Genomic DNA, 7,652 nt, shown 5'->3' with positions numbered 1-7,652 from the left:
GGTAGAGCATTGCGGGCAGAAGAAATAAGTGCGAAGGCCCTGTGGATAGAGCGGAATGAGCTAGGGGACAGTAGTAGGAGAGGAGTTCAGAGATGTCCCAGATATCTAAACCTTGTAGGGCCTGGTGTCATTGTAAAGACTTTGACTTTCACTCCATAGGCGCTGGAACGCCATTGGTGGAAGAGTTTTAAGCAGCGTGACATCACTTCTCGGCCTTTTGGCTAAGATCAAGTGTAGCGGAGTGACATGATCTGACTTAACTCGGGCAGCAGCACTTTCCTGGGTTGATTAGACCCCAGAGCCCCAAAGATGGAGCAAGAAGTGAGAGTTCAGAAGTTGTTAAGGGAGAGGGTTGTGTTTTGTACCAGGGTAGGAGCGGTAGAGTTGGTGAGAAAGGATCAGACTCCAGATGTGTATTGAAGTTGGAACCCTCAGGAACTGCAGACCCAGGGTATGCAAGACAATTGCCAAGGTTTTGGTCATGAGCCATGAGCACAATTCAGCTGGCATACTAAGTCTTTTTCATCAAATTTCTTCTTCCAGTGAACTTTTCAGCTGTCCATTTTCCTGGAATTGTAAAGACAAGCCTCAGTGAATTAGTGGGTGGGTAATCTTTCTCATCCTCTGGGCAATTCCAAGGGAACGTCTGGGGTGTGACTCTGAGAGCAGCTGAGATGCAACCCACAGGCGCATAGGAGGCACCAAGGATGGGTGGGGCGTGAGGACTTTACTTATTTGAGGAACTGAGGCATTTCTCAGAAGAGAATTGTTCTAAGGAAATAAAAGTAAGCATTACCAGATGGACACCATTAGTCATTGGTACTAGAAGGGGTAGGAGATTTCCCAAATCCACGTGTGCTTGTGTTTGGATTGTACCCAGCCCAGACTGTCACTGACTTCAGTCTGGGTCCTATGGAGTGAGAAGGATGTAACACCTGAAAGAGCAGTGTGCATTAAAATCTCCATGGCACCCCTGCCATGAGCAGTACCCCACTGTGAAACTCATGGGGAGACTCAGCACACGTGCTGCCTCCACATTGCACCTCCTGCAGGGGCTGCCTAGGGCACACAGAGAAGAACAGGATCTGGGGAAAACGAAAAACACCTTGCACAGGACTCTTTCGTGAGTGAATGCTGGGAACCCCTAGAAACACCTAGTGGGAACATGTCTGCACCCCAGGGTTGGAATAACAGCCAAGGAAACCGGTCTGTGTAAGTCTCAGATGAAGCAGTGATTTGTCTTGCAAGGAAAGGCCTGCATGCACTATAAAGAGAGCCTGTCACATCCACTCAGTCCTGGGAAGAGGATTGGCAGCACATGATCAGCTGGGACAGCCCCAGGTATGAAATGCCAGGGGCTAAATTTGGTGTTAAAGGGGATAGCAGGATCCACACCAGGATGGGAGACTTAACTAGATTAAAACACTGACATGGGAGATTTTTTTACATTTTTCTTGTTGTTGTTAAATTCAACTCTATTAGAATGTAACAATTTCTTTTAGCTCTTGAGCCAGGATTAAATTGCAGAGTGAGAGCAACTCTGATGTCAGGATGAAATGAGCAGGAGCAAGGAGGCTCAGAACAGTGTTTGCCAAGATCCTGAGGGACTCTCTGGTCTCACTCTGGTCCTGGCAGCCATGGGACACCCTTAGGATTCATGCAGGTGCAGGGAGTTAGCAGCAGGCTCCTGCTCCCTCTGCCCACCAAAATGCTTCCACTAACCTCCAGGCTTCCCATAGAGAAGAGAGTTTCTTTCTTCCAACAGGAAATGGAGAATTAAAATGTTACCAGAAGTCACTGGTTTGGAGATGTCAATGATAAAAGTTCCTGAGTGGGCGTGGGATGACGGGGAAAGGTGGGGAGGCATAACAGGAGCCCACAAATCAAGGTCAGCCAGTTCAAATCCCAGGTGCACCCCCAACTTCAAAATTCACCCTTGACCGTACATTAAACTCACCTGGGGAAAACTTTAAAAATCCCAATGCCCACACCTCATTCCAGACTAACAAAAACCAGTGTCTGTGGGAAAAGGGCCAGGGATCAGTAGGTTTTTAAAGCTCTTCCAAGTGATTGCAATGTGCAGCCCCTGTTAGCAACCATTTAATACTCAGGCTCTATCCCCAGGCAAGTAAGACAATCTCCACAGGGCAGAACTAGAATCCACATTCTCAAAAGCTTCTTGAGTGCTTATATGTCCAGCTAGGGTGGACAAACACACTCTCCTTAGTCAGGAGATGGCCATACTGGACTCATTAGGTTTTTGTCCGAATTAAATGAAATAATATACATAATACATTTGGCGTGGTGCTTGGTTCTCAATAAGCATTAAATAAGTAGGTATTTTTTTTGAATTATTATTGCTGCTGCTGCTATTATAAGATACCACAAAGAAAGAAAAGGATGCAAGGGGTGGGGTAAAGGGAGATATTTGAGGTCATAAACACAAAATTCAAGGCATCTTATGGTGGCAGAATCTAACTCTTCGGACTTCGACACGTTTTTATTATGCTGAGCATGGCCCCACTGGGACCCCTGTGGGACCCCAGGGTCCTGACTTGGCCCCAAGCATCTCCATCTCCAGGCCCACACCTGATCTTTGAGCTCCCATTCTGCTACCTTCTGTGACCTAGCAAAAGAAGAGGAGGAAAAGGAATAGAGTAAGCTGCTTGGGCGTGGTCCAGGACAAAAGAAAAATAGGAAAGTTGGACAAGAAACAGCTAACTGGACTATTCATTATTCAGCTTTGTAAATATGTCTCTCTGGTGGCTGCTGGGCACAGCAGTGCAATTGAATTAGAGGAGACAGTTCATTTGTAAAAGGCTGAGGTGCTGGTGATGAGCAGTCTCTACTGAGTGTTATAAAGTGCCTCCTGAATGGGATTTATCAAAGAACAAGAGAATGGAGGTCATCCAGGAGATGCCGGATCTGCGGGGACCGCTTTGCACCACCAGGGAAAGGCAAAGTCACAGCTCTGGACTTCACCTTCCTGTCCCCCTTGTTAGCATGCTGTTTCTCTAAATTGATCTCCTCCTTGAAATCAGACAAAATACCACCTGGCAGCTATTGTTTGCTTGGACACCTGCATCACCTCTATGAACTTCAGGTAGCTCATCCAAAAGTGCACTAATAATACATACTTTGAAGTCTGCTTCCTGAAAAGGAACTCACTGGATGATTGAATCAAATTAGATGAAATAAGGTCATGTATGTCATGTAAGACCCATCCCATGGCGCAAACTCCAAAAATCCTAACTCCCTTCTGGTCTCAGATTTTCGTCAACAGAGCAGTCTTTACTTCTGATGTCAGAGGGATCCTCAATGGAGAACAAGAGGGGCGCCGTGGCTGGGTGAGAAGAAATTCTCAAGGAAGGAATTGATGCTGTGTCTGGAGGCCCCCTCTAAATAAAGCACTTCTATGGAGAAGACCCCACAGTGGTCTCGAGGTCTTAGTTTAGCAAGGACATGGGTTCAAATTGCAGCAAGGGATGCAAAAGCTGCTGCTCCTCAAGATGCCAATCATATCCTAGCAACCCCAGCCCTGCACGTACAGGAAGAGCTTCTGTTAATGACTGCTCACGAGGTGATTACCAGGATTTAATTCACTAGAGAAGATAATCAATAGATGGCCCACCACGAGTGGTCCGTCCGTTAAAATGGGACTGCTCTTCTCTTCAGGTGTGATAAATAGTGCATTTAAAGTATTCAATACTATAATAAAGATTGTAATTAAGTGAGGCAACTTGGCATCTTAATAACTGCATGGTTGAAAAGATTTAAACTTCAGACTGAGACACAAAGTAACATTCATAATCCCTCTAAAGGGTTTCCTTTCTGGAAGAGAGAAAATAATGGCTGCCTCTTCTCCTGAGAAGCTGACAGGGCAGATGTGTCCCCAGATCTTCGTGGAGTTAAAAGAGGTGACTTTGAGCGCCTGCCACTGCGTCTTTTGTTCGCTGCATTTCCCTGCTACCTTAATTATTAGCATATTCCTAGTGGGAAGAGGGAGGCAGGAGTAGGAGCGGGAAGGGAGGCCTAGGGGAATGCAGTGCAGGGACCAGTAGCCCCAGCAGTATGCAAATCACTTAGCAATATACAGATGACTTCGCAGAAGTACAGTAAGACTTCCCAGACCAAATCATCTGCATTTCAGCTTCTCCTTATTAAAAGAAAAGCACTTTCTGCCTTCATTTTCCTTTCGCCTTCTCCTGTCCTTTGTAGAATTTGCACCCCCCACACAAAGACATATACAAACACAAACACCCATGTGTGCACTTAAAATGCAATCTTGCCTTTCCCCATAGATTTTGAGAAAAATTTTTTTTAAAAAAGTGTGAACTTCAGATGCCTGTTATAATTACAAGTCTTCTATTCAGCAGTTTGCAAAATATATGCATTTTGTTAGCTTTCTTCCTACATGCGTGATACGTGTAAATTGCTAGGCATTTGAAAATGGATGTTGACTTAAATATTCCTGCATGACAGGATGGTGAGTCCTAGACTCAGCAAAGGAAAGAAAGAAACTCATTCGTTGTTACCCTTCTTTGTTTATGTGCACAATGTCTTTGATCATAATCTACGGACAGTGGTTACAGAAAAATCACACATTACACAGCTTAGTCCTGGGAAACATGTAAGCCTCATAGATAAAAGTGAACCTACAACATATAGCTGACTCCTCTCTCTGCCTCCCAGGCCCCTCTCAATTGCCATGCTAGTGTGACTTCCAATTATTTTTATTGCAAATTCTGATTATACTTACAGATCTCTAATGGAGATGACAGATTTATTTTTTTTAATTTATGTTTAAGGAATACAAATTTCATAAGTACAACTTTAGGAATATAATTATTCTTCCCAACATAGCAGCCCTCCCACCCACACTTCCACTCCTCCTCCTCCTCCCTCTCCCCTTGCCAGTCCCATTCTCCATTAAGATCCATTTTCAATTAAATTTGTACACAGAAGACCAACTCTATACTAAGCAAAGATTTCAACAATTTGCATGCACACACAAGCACAAAAAAACTGAGAACTAGTTTTACAGTTAACTCTCATAATACAACTCACTGAGGACAGAGGTCCTACATGGGGAGTTAGTGCACAGTGACTCCTGTTGTTAATTTAACAATTAACACTTTTACGTATGACTTTAGTGACCACCCAAAGCTCTTGACATGGACTGCCTAGGCTAGAGAAGCCCTTTGAGTTCACAAACTTCGTCAGTTTTTGGACAAGGCCATATGCAAAGTGGAAGTTCTCTCCTCCCTTTACAGAATAGTACACCCTTCTTTGTTGGCCACTTCTTTCTACTGGGTCTCACTTACAGAGATCCTTCATGTAGAACATTTTTTGCCACAGTATCTTGGCTTTCCATGCCTGAAATGCTCTCACAGGCTTTTCAGCCAGACCAGGAAGCCTAAAGGGATGATTCTGAGGTCAGAGTGTTACTTAAAGCAATTGTCATTTTATGAATCTGCTGGGAGATCACAGATTTCAAAAGAATGAGACAACATGCTTGTGAGAATCATGAGGCACAATTTGACTTTGCATTACTTGAAAATATCTTGGTTCATGAACTGGTGACAGGACACTTGAAAAGTATTCCAAATGGTTTGTAAAAAAATGGAGTTAAAGGATAAACTTATTTGGATGCAACAAATTTTGAAATCTGTGTATTCATGAAAAAGTTAATATAAAATGCATATTATGAAAAAAGCTATTACATCATATGAGAAAGAGTTCTCCCATGACTACGAGGCACCTAGTGCTTTGCAAGATGCAGAGAGGAATAAAATCTTCTCAGAAGCCATCTTTCCCTCCTCTGAGTTGCTCCTGGAAGAAAAAAGCTCTAACCTACCTAGAAGGGTGAGCTGTCCTGCTCACACCTGGCAATAAATAGAGCAGGTCCTATACTCTACCCTAAAACTCAAATCCTGGACTTAACTCAGGTAGATAAGACATTTAGCTCTTTAGCATTAGAGAAAGAGAGAGAGAGCAATGAAGCAAAAGGAGGGGAGGTGGAAGAATGAAGGAAAGTAGGAAGTAAGGGAGGGAAAGAGTGAGGACAAGGAAGGAAAAAAAAAACAGAAAGAATGTTCTGGCAGGATTGCCTTTATGCAAAGCATTAAAAGTGACCCAGCTGAGTAATGGCTTGTTCTAACCACACCCTCAGAGTTTCCCTTTTCTCTTACTGGGCAAATCTCCATGCCAGGCAGGGCTCAGTGCTGGTGAGGGGAATTTGGGGAATTCCTGCCCCACTTGCCCCTTGTCTGGGTGTCCTTGTGGTGGCTTGGCCTTGCCAGTTTCACTGGGATTGGCAGGAGAGTTCCCAGCCCCGGTGACAAGGGTGAAGCACTGAGAGTCAGCGTCGGTCTGGCAAGCCTGGGTGAGGGTATCAAGGTGACAGGCAGCTTATAAATCATGTCCAGCGCTCCCTAAGCATTGACACACCCGGGTGCACCCAAAATTTCTGCAGGTAGATCCTGAGCAAGCATAGAGCTGCATAGCAGAGGTGTTACTGTTCTTAGTCCCAGAGCATGAGATCACGGTGAGGAAGGTTTTCGGGACTGGATATTGCAGATGCTGAAGTCCGAGCCACAGGAAGAGGCCCCAGGCAGTGATGACAGTTGGTTTTTGTTGCTGTTGAGGTCAGAGCAGCTCAGAAAGCTGTCCCAGTCCCATCCAAGCCAGGGTTTCTCACAGTCATTGTTGAGTGGATAAAAGTCCAAGTCCCAGGGGTGCTTCATTCATTCATATGTTCAACATATACAAGGATAATATCAAAAGTTCATGGAAAATGTATATTATGAAAAACTAGGCATGGCTTTTAAACATTTTTTGCACCAAAATAAATGTATCACCTAATTTCATTTTTCGTGAACTTTCTGAAATACCCTCATGTTTATAGAGTGCTTCGTATGTGCCAGGTACTGTGTTAGGCCTGGGGAGACAGAACTGAGCAAGAAAGAGAACAGCTCCTGAGGTCTAAAGTCCAGCAGGGGAGACGGAACCTAAATAATTATAGAAGCCTCAGTTAATACCAATCACATAACTGGAGTGAGTGCAATACCATCATTCTCCAACAGCCTAGCCAGGCACCGTGCTCTTTGCAGCCTTTCTAAAGGAACTCACTCTTGGTTTGGAGATGGAAATGCATGTGTAGAGTCAGAGGGAGTTGAATGGCCATCTGGTCTCCCTGCCCCTAGTTCAAGTGAGGACATAGAGACAGCCACAAAGAAATTGTCCATGGTATCATGGCTCATGGGGCCCCCAAACAGATCTGAGAATGTCTACTAGCCCACACCCAAGATGTATGTGTGTATCTTACCACACTCTAATCATACAACATGCATAATTATCTTAGTGAGTGGCCAGAGGTAGAGGGATGGAAATTCCCAAGTCATACTAATTGTATCTTTGTTTCACAACCATAATGCATTTCTGTACGAAACTGAGTAGGGCTGAAGTCCTGGGAATTCCCTTGAAGTAAAATGATGAAACTGTCTAACAATAACCTGATTCACACCCGGCTGGAAAGTCGTCCAATATTTCCATGCTGTCCCTGTGCTGACTCTTGCACAAAGCCTGTATCCTCCTGGGAAAGTAGATCCCCTGGTCTCACAATCATAAAAGTCCTATTTTTTGCTCCACTT

The sequence above is a fragment of the Lepus europaeus genome, chromosome 2, assembly GCF_033115175.1.
Source record: "Lepus europaeus isolate LE1 chromosome 2, mLepTim1.pri, whole genome shotgun sequence".
In the NCBI taxonomy this organism is placed as follows: Eukaryota; Metazoa; Chordata; class Mammalia; order Lagomorpha; family Leporidae; genus Lepus; species Lepus europaeus.
This window is presented reverse-complemented; position numbering follows the sequence as displayed.